The 16905-nt window shown below is 37.2% G+C and overlaps 1 protein-coding gene across 3 annotated transcripts in view; it reads left to right on the top strand.

Annotated features, from left to right (window-relative positions):
- Positions 1-16905, top strand: part of Grid2 (glutamate ionotropic receptor delta type subunit 2) — a 1433911-nt gene that overhangs the window by 813804 nt on the left and 603202 nt on the right. The gene's annotated exons all lie outside the window — the stretch shown is intronic.

Genomic DNA, 16905 nt, shown 5'->3' with positions numbered 1-16905 from the left:
AAGTCATCCTCATTAAATAGTACTTGATACAAAATACAGCTTTTCTGTCTGTCCCTATTCAAATCTTAACTCACACCTTCCCACAACAGTCTTAATTAAAATAGCAACTTTATTTCTCTGGATGACACACTTCTCAAGTATAGGCAGGGCTACTCCAGGTATATATTCCTTAATTAGAAATATTAAGTAGTTGAACATAACTGAATTCACGTTTTGATTTTAAAAAGGATATTTAATGAATTTTAAAAATATGGTTTATAATAACTATAAACTACACTCAGAGTGGCTTATAAATATTTGATTTTTTCATTACTAAAAGGTTTTCAAAACCTGCTGTAAAAATAGTATTAAAGGGTTAGGTGAATACCTACATGTTAGAAAGCTTGCCGAGTATGTACAAGGCTCTGTGTTGAATCCCCTCAAAAGAAGGATAGAGGGGTACAAGGAGGGAGCAAGTGGATACTAGAGGAGGAGAGAGAGGGAAGGCTGAAGGAAGACATCATACAAATAACTGCAAAAGTGTTAATCAGACACCCTTGTCGTTTCTGTATGTGACTAGCTCTCCTCTGTTACTATGGGGCTCTGACAAAAGCCAGTCAGTGCTAGTGTATCACTTCTCTGCAACAGACAATGTCTCCTCCATAAGAGCATTATTCTGTAAGGTTCATAAAGTCAAAGCTTATATTTTGTTTATCAAAAAAAGATTCAGAAAAGTTTTACCTCTCTGCTCTTTAATGGAATGTTGCAACCACTTAACTTTTTATTACACATCTATTTTCTGAGGCCAGTCAATGTCTCCAATTGCCTTCCTAATATGTCTGTATAATCTATATTCTGCCCCGTATACTTTTTGTTTAAAGATCAGTGACAAGTGAATTATATTCAGTTTTTGTTAGGAGAAGTGTCTATTCAAAATGACCATGGTTTTGGAAAAGAATGATGGTAGTTTGTCTAGAAAAGAGCTGAATAAGAAACATACTTTTCACTTCTTTACTCTTCAGCAAAGCAAGGCAAACAACCACCAACATTCCGTTTTATAAAACAGTTTATGACTTCCCTAAAGAAACTGAAAATATATAATGTCTTATTATTGGTCAAATTCATTGGGAAAAAAATGTAGGCTCCTATAGTGAATACATTACATTCTAAAATATTTGATCAAAAGCTGGGATGATAAGCACTTCAGGAGATTGTTCAGAGCATGTATTATAAAGATGCAAATCAGCCTGTCTTTTTTTATTTTTATCATTTTGTAATGAAGAAAAAAGCAGTAGATCAGCTTGTCTCACAGAGGAATTAGAGCACTGAGCTAATATGAGTGAGGTTCTGGTTCCAGTCCTCCATACCAAAAGAGGGAAAGGGAATTTTCTCTCTCTCTGAACACTTTTCAGAGTTAACTGTAGTTAGCTGCATATTGTAGTTCCAGTGAGTTACATGTGTCTGTGAAGGCAAGCATATGAAACGTACGTATTTCCTACCCTGCTTCCTTAGCCAATGAGCACTCAGTCTGAAGAAGGTGTAGCCATTTTAAAGCATCATGAGAAACAAAAGAAAGCAGATCACACAAAACATTAATAATTGTGATTTCTAGATCACAGATTGCATTTTCTTCAATACATGCTTGCTTTTCTCACAAAAGTAATTCCTGTCTTAAGACACAAGAAGACAATCATCTAATATGTCTGCCATCACATCATCTGGAAGGAAGGCATTTAAGCTTATCAGTCCTTCTCTTTAGAAGTCTTTCCCACTTTTATATTGCAGAACGCTGGTTGTTTACAGAACTGTAAATTGTTTTCACCACATGTTTTAGAGTCTGAAAGAAGCCACGGGATCACTCCCAAACAGGTCCTTGGCTTTTGTTTTTTCTTTCATATTTCGACCTAAGTAAACTGCAAATTGTGATATCAAATTTTATTCATGAAATAATGGAAAATATTTGAGTAAGCCTTGAAATGTACAGGAGATCCGAATTTCTTTGTTCTTTGTAAAGTGACCCAGAGAAATACTGACACATATCTCTAGGTGACCTTATGACTTAAGGGGTTTTGGCATTACTACTTAGCACTAATGGGCTCAGGGTATTGAGAGGAAGACACCTAAGTCACAATGTGTAGTTCTGGATAAGAAGATTTCTCAAAATGAAAGCTGACTAGAGGGCAGAATGCATGTAGCAATCTTCTGGATATTTCTCTTTTCACTTTGTCTCAGAGATATTGGTTGGAGCAAACTTTTATATATTGTTTTTTAATAGCTTAACAGAACTTATATTTACTGTTTATCTTGAAATGGCATATAATAAGTAATGATGTATTTAAAAGTGTAATTGATAACTCATAATGAAGATGTACCTTACTTACCGTAATGAATATATACCATTCTTATACATACTTGTGATGAAAGAAGAAAGACAAAACAATGACAATAAAATAAAATTATTAATGTTTACAAATAGGAAATTCAATTCTAGTAAATAGTAACATATTATCACGCATAGAATAGGTATAATCAAAATAATTGATGCAAGATTGTGGTTTGCAATGCAGTTATTGAAGTATTAATAACAATGTTTTAGTGTGCTTCAAGAAGCTGTTTACAAATAAATTCTTTTAAAATATAGGCTTAAATGCAATATTTTCTTCTAATTACGGTTTTTAATACTGTCCATCTTTGAGAGGGTACTTGTCCTCAGCTACTCCTGAAGCACTCTCCTGTGCATATTGGCAGACATCACTATACCTTCCAGATTCCTGATCAGCACCCAGTGTAGTTCTCTTAGGACAGGAATCACATCAGAATTTCTCATCCCAACCTTTCCAGAAACACTGTTTCTGGTCATTTCAGAAACACTGAAAAATGTAATGATTTTCTTCAATTCATCAATAGAAGTGCATCCATGCCATTCATTGCTGTCCATCCATGACTGACATCTTTATAAAAGGATAGTACCAACATCACCTGCAGAGTCTTAAGCACATCTTAGAAGCACATTCACAACCCTCATGACAGATCTTCTAACTCTGCCGTGGGCCCAGCAGAGTGATTTCCAAATGGGTTGAGAAAGTTAGGTGGTTCCCATACATCTTAAAATGAGACTTGATGGTGTAATGATTTCCCAATACACTGCACAGACTTTTCCTGGAATTTTGAGAGTGCCAACAGTTTTCAATAGAAAGTGCTATTTTAGAATAGATTATGACTCACTTTAAAGTCTCAAGAATTTTGTTCTTAAAATTCTCACTTAATCTTAGGAACCATTGTCTTTTCATGTAATAAACTGTGTGTTTTGAGTGGAAAGACTGACTCAGTTTAAATCACTGGAACCCATCCCAAGACAAGCATTTCAGTAGAGATGGCTCATTCCAGGGGCACTTCTAGAAGGCACAGTGAGAAATTATACGGACAAAAGCTGGTCAAGGATGTCTTCCAAAGATTTGGTTATAAATGTGGACAGTTGCTGCTCTCCCTGAAGAACACCCTTATAGAAAGCTGCCTGAGTAATATTCCTCAGTGAAGGCACCAAGAAAAGGCTTTTTATCCAATGCCTTGAAGCTATACTATAGCCAGCCTGTGACAAAAGAAAATGCTTCAAAGGACAGTCAGCCAAAAAGGAAGCCAGAATTTGAAGAAAATGAATACCTTTCCTTGAATCAGCTAAGAGTGGGTAAGTTTGTAGGGTGAAGGGAGATACTGTGTATAGGTTGGTTATTGAAAAGAAGGATGATAGGGTTGTTTTCAGCACCCAAATATATTCATGTCACCTCTATACAGGTTACATGTTTCTTTTCAGGTGTAGAGGTGAAGAAGGGCTACTATCATGATCTGTCTGGCAGACATTAAGCTTGGTGTAAATCAGAAGAGCTGCTTGCTTCTGCATGTGTCCATTATTGGAAGTTAAACTGTCCCTTAGGTGGCTTCTGAGGTTCTCTGGATGAAATTTTAAGTATGTTTTCATTAAAGGAATGGATGTCCAGATATGCACAGACTTTAAACATTTTAGAATGACCCTACTAGGAGTAAGAAAATGAAAGCACTTATTTGCATCCTCATTTGTTTAACTTTGATGTCAGCAATTCCCATTTCTAGTGTTGCTCCATTTCTAGGAGGTGCTTAAGTTTTACTGCAGCACTCAGTGTGTGATGCATAGCCACCATGTCCTAGCTACTTTTCTTCGAATGAGGAGTGCTTTGTTCACTTCTGACTTGGGAAAGGCAGAAATCTGAAGGCTGGGAACCATCTGCTCCTGTTGATCTTTGTCCAATTTTCTACCTATAATGAGCAAAGATACTTGTGATCTTATTAGGAAGATAGGCTAATAAACTGGTTGAAGTTTGGATGTTATTGCCATGGAGAATGGGAGCAAAATAAAATTGAGTGTGCATAAAAAAGAATTTGCAGTCTGATTTAAGGGTCTGTTAAATGTTATAAATCATTTATTTTCAGTGACACCTAAAACAGGAAGTGTGCATTCTACTTTTAGGAAAGAGAATAGTGAATTCTAAGATACATTAATGACATTTAAGGCAACACTGTTCATTTTGTAGAAAGAATGGATTTATAAATATGGACAGACTGGGTATAGTATGTAAAATGTTTAAGAACAAACAAAGCTAAAATTACCAAAAGCAGAAGATCACTACAATGTTTCAACTGACTTTGTATGTGTGTGCCTAGTGTGAGCCTTGCATGGGTTACTTTGTCAAATATTGAAATTATTTTCTGCATATCATAGTAGTTTGTTTGAGCAGATAGCAGTTGGTGCCTCAGTTACAAGAGGCATTTTTTAAAATATTTTCTAATATCATGTGGTAGTTTGAATGCAATTGTCTCTCATAATCTCAGAGGGAGTGGCACTATTAGGAGGTGTGGCTTTGTTGGAGTGGGTATGACCTTGAGTGAGGAAGTGTGTCACTGTGGGATTGGGCTTTGAGGTTTCCTATGCTCAAGATGCAGTCCAGTGTCTCAGTCAACATCCTGTTGCCTTCAAGATGTAGTATTCTCAGCCACTATTCCAGCACTATGTCTGCCGGCATGCCACCATGCTGACTGCCTTGATGACAATGGACTAAACCTCTGAAACTGTAAACGAGCCACTCCAATTAACAGTTTTACTTTATAAGAGTTACCATGGTCTTCGTGTCTCTTCACAGCAATAGAAACCCTAAAAAATATGCACCATAAGGTGATTAGTCAGTTTTAAGGAAAGGTAGTTCAAATCTACCATCCTGAAATATCAAAGAGCAGAATGTGAGTTGCTTAGAACTCTGGACCCTGTCCACTGCTGAAAAGCCCGACACCGTCACAATTATTTTTACTGGCTGCTTTTGTACAGAAAGAAAGGGTCCAGAAATTTAAAATGCAGGAAAGCAGAAATCTTTGATCACTGAATCAAGACTTTAAGGGTCAAGTTTCAAGTAAACATAAACACTTGAGGATGACAGACACTGCAAATAGTTTAGGTGATAACCATGGAAGTTCACATTTTCTATTTTTATTTTTTCCCTTTTGGACAATTTGTAACCCATGAGATTTACATCTTTTGATTCTCAATTCACTAATGTATTATGATACTCTTGAAACTTCTAGACCCTGAAGTCTCAATACAATACAGGATGAGCTAAAAGAAAACAAATGTTGAACGACATATGCCTTATAATGGGGAATAGAAAACAATCACCTTCACCGATGATAAGTTATGTGTCGTGCAGGATAGAGTCAAGCTACACACAAAGTTACTATATGAATAGGAATAAAGCCATTAGCTGCCAAATGCAAATATTTGATGCTTGTCATTTTAGTCTTTGGCATAATCCTTGGAAATCTTTTTCCAGTTTGTCTTCTACTAGCATTTAAGCCTTCCTCGTGTGTTGGCATTGTAAAGTTCTACTATGGTAAAATTGCACTAATACCTTCCTTTGGATAAGGATCAGGTAAAGAAATACATGCAAATAGACACTGTATACACAAACAAATGTGTGCTTATACTGAAGAGATGTGATGGAAAACTTTAATCTGTGATGGCTGCGGCAGATTGTCCACAACCTGAAAGGAATGTGAGGCCTGACGATCACTAAAAAAGAACTTATTCCCTCACAGCAGATCAGCACAAAATGGGCATGTGCTGAAACAGAAGAATCATGTTTTAGCTACCCAAATTCTTTAATGGCTTATTCCTTACCTCTCTGGGATGTATAGAGTTCAGAGTAAACAGGGAGGGATGCAAGCGATGAGAACCGCGGTGCCCTACAGACAGCCATCAATCAATTCAGCTACACTTCTCATTTTGAAAAACTGCCTAGAAGTTTTTGTAACTTTGAGAAAGAGAGCTACGAGAACACATTCATATGAAAGAACTTTGAAATCATTGCCTCCTACTTATGTCTGATCTTATAATTACAGGTAGTTACTCAATGTTTTGTTCCCTCAGTTTCTTTTTATTTTATTATTATTGTTTTATTTTTATTTTTATTGTTTTATTTTACAAGTGTTTGACTGCACATATGTATGTGTACAGTGTATAAGTATAGAGTTCACAGAGGCCAGACGAGGGCTTCAGATACCCAAGCACTAGATGTAAAGATAGTGAACTGCCATATTGGATCTGGAATACCTGGGGTAACCAAAGCTCATAACAGTTGAGCCATCTCCAGCCCGTGTGTGTATGTGTGTGTGTGTGTGTGTGTGTGTGTGTTTATGTAAATGGCATATCATAGGCCTTAAGTGATAAAGATGCTGTGGGAATTTAGCAACATATATAAACATAGATAACTTTTTTCTTTATACTCATATAATTTTCTTGGGGAGATAAAATTTACCCACACATATACACTGAAGCATGTGTGTATGTTATATCATTTAGCATTCAGAGTGCCCATATGTATAAAATTATTTAGTGCATAACATATAGTAAATACTCAAAAGATAAATTACATTTAATTACTGGTGCACTATAAAAATTGTTTACTAAATTACATTTAGTAAATTCTGTATTGACCTTGGCACCAGAATTGTAGAAATCTTGCTATCCACTACTTATTAGTGCAGAGACTACAGTAATGGAAATGCTGTCCTTACTCTTGGGAAACTTAAGAAGGGGAATGAAACAGTACAAAGAATGCAGCAAATCTCAACTATTTACGTAAGTACAATTACAATAGATTCTATTAGGAAACAAAGAAGTTACTGCTTGAAAAATAATTGTCCAAGGTAGGATAGAGAACAAATCAAAAGGAGAAGCCCAAGGAAGTGAGAGTTCACTGTGTGAAGGGCTATATGTGGTTCTGGTCATTATCAACCACTTGTCTTTGAGAACTTCTTTCATATTCTCTCTCCTTTTATTTCCTTTCATTTCCTCCTCTACTTCTCTTTCTTCTTTCTTTGCTTCAAAAGAAAAAAGAACTTTATAAATCTTACAAATTAAGTGTTAATATGCCCCCAAACTGTCATTTTAAATCTCGATCAAACTCCCACTAACGGCTCACTCATTTATGCTGCCAATCACAGTTAATTTATCCTAATTTATCCTACCAATTATCATTTAGCTATTAAAAGTAAATAAACACTTTAATGGCATTTCCTACTTGTTCCAAAAGTCAGCATGTTAGAATGTGGTTAAAGAGGAATGGATGAGGCCGGGCGGTGGTGGCGCACGCCTTTAATCCCAGCACTCGGGAGGCAGAGGCAGGCGGATCTCTGAGTTCGAGGCCAGCCTGGTCTACAAGAGCTAGTTCCAGGACAGGCTCTAGAAACTACAGGGAAACCCTGTCTCAAAAAAACCAAAAAAAAAAAAAAAAAAAAAAAAAAGAGGAATGGATGAGCTGTTGTTCAACAGAACTTGTAGGGACAGGTTTGGGGTCTGTGAGGGCTCTGTTTGTGAAGTGCCACATGTACAAACATGAGGCCCTGACGTTAAGTGGCCAGCACCCATGTAAAAAGCCAAATGTAGGAGAGGTGGCATTGTATAGGTAAATCCAAAGCCAGGGATGGGGGTAGAGAAAGGAGGATCCCTTGAGTTTACTTGGCTGGGGAGCCTGGATGAATCGATGACATTGGCATGCAGCTAGCGACCCTGCTTCAAAAAATAAGAGGATAGCCGGGCATGGTGTTGCATGCCTTTAATCCCAGGTCTTAATCCAGGAGGTAGAGGAAGGAGAATCTCTGCTAGTTCAAGGTCACCCTGCTCTCTAGAGATAGTGAGTTCTAGGACTGCCAGGATTATATAGAGAAACACCCACACACACACACACACACACACACACACACACACACACACACGACCTAGAGAAATGCCTCAGCAGTTAAGAGCACTGGCTATTTTTTAGAGAATCTGGATTTAATCCTTTAGTCGTTCTCAAATGCCTGTAATTATATGTCCAGGCTATAGATATCCACCTGTTACACAGACACCCATGCAGGAAAACATTTTTAATTTTATTTTATTTATGAATATATATACATATATGTATTTATACACATATATGTGTGTTTATGGTAAATAATATTTGAGAAAGAATCCAGATTCAATTTTTACTTCCCCATCTTTGATTGACACAGCAAAGATACAAGGACCCTACTCTGTCAATAGAAACTCCAAAAGTATTAAAAATAGAAGCAGGTGTGATGAGACAGCCATCTGTTTGCCAGCACTGGAGAGCTGGGAAAAAGATCAGGTCAAGGTCAGCCTCAGCTAAGTAGTAAATTCAAGGCCAAAGAGACAAACCCAAAATGCATTTAAGAAGTTGAAACAATAATACAGTAATCCATTGACCTAATGATAATTGTCAAACCTTTATATTCTCATCAAAGCATTAAAATTTTGAGTTTGCTTTTAATCACTGTTTAGTTTTTGTTGAGTCATACAGGACAGGAGAAGATGGTCTATGCCATTTGATGAAAGCGGAGTACATTTCCTTGCATCAGCACCCAACTTTACACTTGAGAAACAGTTGCCTTTACAGTGCTGGCCAACTCTCAGTGGTGGCATGATTCCATCTCTCAGGGGATGTGGGAAGACCCAAGTGCACAACAGAAACAATAAATCTAGCAAATCCATTTATGCAATAACTTTGGCAGTAATGGCAAGAGGATTTGGATGGAAGTGCTTGTGGTCTTCCAGCTGGAAGATCAGAGCACGGATTCCAAAGCAAAAGGCAGAGAGGGATGGCAGATAGTGGTTGCTTGGAGAAGAACAGCAAAGAGCCAGGGCGCCATGCTAAGCCCCAGAGAACCCGACAAGACTGTGGTTTCTGGAACAGTCCCTGCTGTCCACTGTCAACATGAGGATGTCTGATGCCATCTGCTGGATCGAGTTGGGATTTCAAATCTCACATGAACTCGCACTGATTGCCTCCCTATACCTAGCTTGTGTGCTAGGGGGAAGGCCATGACAAAAACAAAAAGCAGGCTAGAGAAGTGGCACTCAAGTGCACCCTAGTGTGAACATGTTTGCTGAGCCTTGAGAAGAGCAGAGCACAGTGTGGAGCATGGTGTGTAGTCACGGATTGCTGGCACATGCGTGTGTCCATGCTTCGGCTCTACAGACCTCTCTGTGGTCCTGTTGACGTACACAAACCACTAGGGCAGCTGGTTGGAGTTTCTACCCCAAATCCATAAATTCCTTGGTAAAAATAACTTCGGTACTATAGACCTTATACTTTCTGCACTCTTTCTCTACTGTATTGAAGAGAATACAGTGGTTTGGTTTGGCTTTGTCTTTTATTATATAGAAATCAAAAAAAAAAAAAACTAAACTGAAAGACAAGCAGCACCCCACTTGTCTTACCATTAAAGTTAGTCACCATTTGTTCTGAACTAGTATGTCTGATTTGGGCCTTTTGTGAATAGAGAAATTCACTGGCTGTTCTTGCCCGGTGAAAACAGTACAACTTGTTGCCTGTGCATTCTTAAGTCTGGAGTAGAACTCTCTTATCAGATTGCAAAATTTCTAATTCATTTCAGTGAATTTTTAGTTATTATTATGCAAATGTATGGGTACATTGACATTGATTTTAGCTTGTTGTTTTCAAAAAGTTTTTATTACATGAGATCTACAGTAACAAACGATTCTTTGTGAAATCATGAGGAATTTTGTCATTCTGGACATCTCACCCTAGAGATCCCTAATACATACATTAAGACACTAGTAGCTATTCATTGCAACTTGGCATGGTTCATTATCTCCATTATCTCTTATCCTCCTGATGATAAATACTATTGACAAATAGAAAAACTAAGGCTTACCACTTGGTAGTTTGTTTAAAATTACACCAAAAATAAAATAATAAGAGAAAATAAAAGAAAATGGAAGCATCAATGCTGGATTTAAAGTTTATGTTTGTAAGCGGAGGCTGCAAGTTCTTTTCCCAGTTGCTCAGACCCGAATAATCACACAGACACTATATTAATTACAACACTGTATGGCCAACAGCTCAGGCATATTTCTAACTAGCTCGTACATCTTAAATTAACCCATTTTTATTATTTTGTATTTTACCATAAGGCTCGTGATTTGTTATCTCTTCCTTCTTGGACAGCTACATAGCATTTGCCTCCTTCAGCACTTATATGGCATCTCCTTGACTCTACTCTCTCTCTCTCTCTCTCTCTCTCTCTCTCCTCTCTCTCTCTCTCTCTCTCTCTCTCTCTCTCCCTCTCTCCCTCCCTCCCTCCCTCCCTCTCTCTCTGTTCAGATTTTCCACCTGATTTTACTCTGCCAAGTCATTGGCCAAAACAGCTTATTCATTAACCAATAAAAACAACACATATACGGAAGGACATCCCATATTATTTGTTTATGAATGTGGAACTCCACTATATGTTCTAAAACCATATTAATGATTTTCATGTTCATTATTCTTCTGAATTGATGTTCAGCACTTTGAGGAGCAGTTCAATAATAACATGTGTTTGGCATTATTTAACCTACTGTTTCTCAGTGTATTTCATTGCAGAACACTGAGAAATTTGGGGGGGGGGGACACTGTTGCATAGAATGTAGTTCTAGAAATGCTAATGTAAGTTGTTATATTATTACAGAGGAGGAGCAGGAAGGGAATCACTCTTTCATATCTTTCTGCTTGGGACATTCTGCATAGGCCCGCCTCTTGCTGGCTTCCACCTTCTTCCTGGCATAGACAGGAATAGGGAAGCAAACACCTATTCTCCTGGCTGCTGTGGTGCACCAGCCACCCTTGTATAAATATTCAGAGCATCCTGCAAAGGAAACAAGGGTAATTGAGTTGAACCATGAGCTTGAGTGAGATAACAGCATGTTGCTGCTATTGTTTAGTCAATTAAATTGTCCTCTGGACTTGTAGGATCTGTTCCGCATTTAATCCCAGTGAGATACGCAGTCTGGCAGTGGGGTTGATTTCTTTGCTTGAGATTGTCTTATTTAGCGCAACTAAAGATTTGAGGACGAACGTTGGAAGACACCATGATAAATTGTTGGGCCTGACTAAAGACTGAGAAGTCCTAAGGTCCTGCCAGTGACAGATGGTCTGTCCTTACTCATGGCTTGTCTCACTGACAGGGCATGATTCCTCCCTCACCTTCTTTGCTGAATTCTCTTAAAGTAAACTCAGGCTTGTGGAAGGTGGAAGGTCACCTTTGTGATAATTACATTGCTAAATGTGGAAGTGGACCAGGCTCTGTAGCACTGCTCTGTATGTGGGGTATGCTCTTGGCACACTACTAAGTGCCAGTGTCTAATGCTGAAAGAAACTTACATAGTGAGAAGATTCAAAACAGATTATCAAGAAATCCTGTTTCCGTGTCTCTTGCTACTCAGCTGAGTTCAGTTGCTGTTCCCATCCACAGCTTTGCTCTGCTTTGCTGTTTTCCTTTCAGCTTGCTGTTTGCTTTGGGCTCCCCAGGAGTGATGTAGTCTTTCAGGCTGCTTTTCTGACTCATCATAGTAACAAATACTATTATTGAATTATGAATGCTTCACTATTTGATTATGACCTAAGTTTTTTGATATTTTATTTTTAAATTACAACTAGAATTTACTAATAATCCACACAACAGGACCTCATGATTAAAACACTGACATGCTTAGTTATGAAAGAGGCCCTATTACCAAGAAGAAAGAAGACGGGACTTTCAATCCAGTTCCTTAATCCATTTCACTGATTTGAAATGTTTACTGGTAAAATGTAGTTGTGTCTGGGCAGTGGTGGCACATCCCAGCACTTGGGAGTCACAGACAGGCGGATCTCAGTAAACTGAAGGCCAGCTTGGTCTACAAAGTGAGTTCCAGGACAGCCAGGATCGTTACACAGAGAAACTTTGCCTCAAAAACCAAAACAGACAAACTAACAAAAAAAAAATTCAGTTGTGCTATTTAAGTAAGAAAGATGAGAAAAGATGTATGCTTTTCTAGCTGCTGTGAAGAAAAAGCACAGACAAAAATGATTTAGGGAGGAAGGGCTTTGTTTTGATACAGAGTTTAAGAAGGAACACAGTCCAGTCCATTCCCACACAGAAGCTAGGTGGGCACAGAAGTGGTGAGGTTCTATCAGAAGACAGGAAACACACACACACACACACACACACACACACACAGAGAGAGAGAGACAGAGAGGGGGGGAGAAAGAGACAGAGAGAGACAGAGAGACAGAGACAGAGAGACAGAGAGAGACAGAGACAGAGAGACAGAGAAAGACACACACACACACAGAGAGAGAGATAAAGACTTATGCCTGGTGCCTGAAAAAGCCAGAAGGGAAGTCATACCCCCTGGGGCTAGACTTAAAGTCATTTGTGAGTCATAAGGCAGATGCTGGGAAACAAACCTAGGTCCACTAGCAGCATACACTCTTTTTTTTTTTTTTAGCTTGCCATTAAAGTCATTTATAATAAGCCTGCAGTCATAGGAGAGATAGAAATGAATGGGTGTGAATGCAAACTGAATTACAAACATAAATGGTAGTCATGTTTTAATTGGCATGCTATAGTTTAGGAACAATACCTTTACATGTTTCAGAATTGTCCTTAAAGAAGCATATCCTGACATCTATAATTTACTGTAGAGCTATGGTGTCCCTTGGCCATTCTTTCTACAAGTCAAGCTCCATCATCAATAAATTTCCTCACTCTAGATTGAGTAACCTTTTAAAAAATGTAAAAATGCATAAAGAATACACTCTTAACGTCTGAGCTGTCTCTCCAGCCTCCTATTATGTTAGATCAGTATAACTTTGTATTTATTTTGAACGTATAGGATCTCTTAGTAGAGGTTAAAAAATTTGTGCCCATCATGCATGGATGGTGCTTATCGCATTCATGATGGGTCTTTCCAGCTCAGATAAGCATTTCTGGAAACAACCTTATAGATGTACCTGGAGTGTGTTTCCATGGTGATTCTAAATCCAGTCAAGCTGACAATGAGAATACATCATTGGAGAAACAATCTTCCCTAATAGCATTCTAAAATAACTATAGAAATAAAAACAAAGAATTTAGAAATTCTAGGATGCCTTGGAATAATTAAAATAACATCTCAAATCCAGAATCTGGTCTTTTAACTCAGCAATGCCGATAGTTTGATACAACATTACTGAACCTGAAGTGTTGTGACATAGAAAGGGACCAATATTATGAAACGTATTTAAATTATCAGGCAGACTGATTTGCATTCCCAGTGGTCATTCATTACCTACACTCAGCTACAAGGTTCCATTCTGTAAACATGTCTTCCTTAGTCGGGTCTGGTAATCTGTGAGAGGGATGACATCCTCACCCTGTTTCTCCTTTAATTCTCTAATGGATTTCCGTCTCTTTGATTTTCCACCTGTGCCTTCTACTATATTTGGGTAGCAGTGATTTAAGTTCTAAGGTCTAGGCTCTTGATCTCTGTCCTCTTCGTCCCCTTTTCCAAATGATCTTTCTAATTAGTTCCTTAAAACTATTGCCTTCTTTTGTAACATTCAGTTAAGAGAAAGATCCACGAAACCGTATGATCTGATTATTAATTTATGATCAAATTAACCTTGACCTAAGAAAATTATATTCCTCTTTAGTGAGTATTTTTTTCCAGATAAATTTTTGCATGTATTATAGTGCATGGAAAAAGTGGTTCTTTGAAACTTGATGTTAGGGTGCTACATAGATTTATTTGTACAAATATTCTTCATTGTGTGCTAAGGCGACATGACATCTCTCTCTTTTCAATCAAATAGCAATTGCTTTCCTTCTACAAAGAAAAATGCACTTGTAGAAGGAAGTCCGAAATGTTTAATATTCACTAAAATGTACAAAATACACCCCACAATTTTCAGATCAAAACTTTATCAAATCACAAAAGCTCTAATTAGGCTATGATTGTGCTAATTAAAATTTAAGGGCATAAAAGGGTACAGAGCAGATATTTGTATCATTTTGCATTATACAAGATAGTCTGAATTACTTAAGAAGTAGACCCAAAAGATGTTTCTTATTATCTCAGTGTGACCACGGGGAATGTGAAGAAAAGTTTTTCTCTGCACCAAGCCCAGTGTGACTTTCAAAGTACCCCTGATGATGTCACAGTGGTCTGGTCCACATGTTGCAAGGTATAGGACAGGCACAAGCACACAGGCACAGGCATGCAGGTTTGGAAGTGTCCTGCCTCACTTCTGCTTACATTATCTGTGATGGAACCAGGAACATGACTTTGAAAGAAAGATTTGGGACTAACGATTTTAAAACACCATCACAAGGAGTCATTGGAGAATTGGCCAACTTGAAAGTTTGAAAAGGGTCCTAAAAGACACTGTCTCCGAATGCACATGCAACATGTGGGTGGAATACTCGAACAGACAGGCACACAGGTGCATACCTATGGCAAAAAGATCTCCACCGAGGATGTGAAAGGGACTGATTATCTGCAGTTAAGTGTTAGTAAACTTTTCCTTGTTTCAAATTTATACTGTCAAAATGACTTTGTTTTGTAAATTCCTGGGGGAAGGAGAGTAGTGCACAGTTCTTCTCTACTGATACTGAGGACAGAAGATAGCATCATGGTCTGCCATGAGATGGTTGCCTTTCTTCTTGGTAGAAGCTGTTCTCTGCTGTTCTATACTGTTCTCTGCTCTCCCCTGTTTATTTCAAGCCATGGTGTAAGAGATTGCTTTCACTATCTGCACAAACTCTTCATGTTACCAGTTGTAAAATAGAGTAACTTCTAAACAATAACTATGTATAATGTAGAATTTGCATACTTGAATTTTCTTCAGCTGTCCACATGGCGCAGATTATCTTTAAAAGGACAGTTAAATCCTAAATTATTTCTTCCATTTTTGCCACTAATAATTTAGAAATGCTCTCAGCCTAAGTCATTTGTGGCTTGGCCTTAACTTTTTTCTAATCCATATTTTAAGTTTAAGGTTTTACTCCATACATGCATGCATTTTTTCATTGTATACAGAGATAGGTTTTCCTAACACCCAAATGTAGGGTTTATACCTTTTTAAATTCTGATGGAATTTCTACTTATTTTCTAATAATTTTTATTGTTATTAAATCATTGATATGGCTTTAAAATTAATAATGAAGAAAATTAAAAATGAAAAAGAAAATCTTCTGTTACTGATATGAAGATTAAAAGGTATTTTTCTCATTAGTTGAAACTGGAACTTGTCATCTTTGATATCGTCCATAAAAATTAATGTACAAGTGATTATATATATTATATATACATACATATATACATATATACACTAAAAAGTAATGTTGATAAAGCCTTAAAATAAAAAAAAACAAGCCTTCATTTTTCTGATAAATCATTATCTATAAAACTTGGCAAGTTCATAAGATTCAGAGGATAGACATATATTGAAATAGTATGAGATATCAATATTAAAAACAAGTATAAACAATTATATATTAAAACTGAAAAAGCACATAACAGTATAACAAATATTCATTGAATTGTATTCCCTCTTATTCAAGACAAATAGTACCACAGCACATACAATAATAATTTATTTCTAGTCAGCCTCACTCATTATGTGCTCATAATGAGAAGAGCTGTAAGAAGGTGTCTTAGAAAATGTATAATATGAATGTGTACAACGGAAACTTTGTAACAAAAGCTGCCCATACATATGTGCACATGTACACATATGCACTTACATACTTACAGACACATATCTGTACACACACAGATACACACACACACACACACACACATTTGTTCAAAGCCTACTAAGCTTATTTCTTGCTTGTGCCAAATTATCAAAGTTCATTAATCAAGATGGATACCCCAGCAGACATGGTGGTGGTTCACAACTTATTTTGGCAAGATCTCCATAAGTTCAAGGCCAGCCTGGTCTAGGTCTATATTATGTGTTACAGGTCACCAGCCAGGGCTACACAGTGAAATCCTGTTCCCTCCCCAAAAATGAATGATGCTTATATAGTTTTTTATCCATTTGTATGTTTTATCATCCTAAAAGCTACAAAAATTTCCTAGCTATAACTTACTGTGAATGTAATATAAATCGCTTTTGCTATTTTGCAATTTAATTTTAGGGCTATAATTCCCTCCAATACAACACAACCATTTTTCAGAATAAAGTTTCCTAAGAACAGGAGCATACAGAGAGATGATAAAAACATTAAGTTGTAATTGAATGAGATTGTAACATAACTTAGGTAATTATTAGTTATATAATAGCACTGCAATGTATTTAGAACAAGGGATATAATCTGAGATTGGAAATCTTGAAATTTAGAAACTATTATTTAAATGTTGTCCTTGAGATATACCATTTTCTAAGGTTGATGAATGTTTTCAAGTTTATCTCTCGAGTCTCCTGTGCATCTGCCAGCAAGTGTTGTCGCATCTACACTGCTTTCCTGATGTCTTTCCATCTGGGACTTAGCCTTGACTTTCATAACAGTATTCTTGTCCATTTACAGAGT

The sequence above is a fragment of the Arvicola amphibius genome, chromosome 2 (genome assembly GCF_903992535.2).
Source record: "Arvicola amphibius chromosome 2, mArvAmp1.2, whole genome shotgun sequence".
In the NCBI taxonomy this organism is placed as follows: domain Eukaryota; kingdom Metazoa; phylum Chordata; class Mammalia; order Rodentia; family Cricetidae; genus Arvicola; species Arvicola amphibius.
Note: the sequence above shows the minus strand (reverse complement) of the source record. Positions and strands in the feature narration are given on the sequence as shown.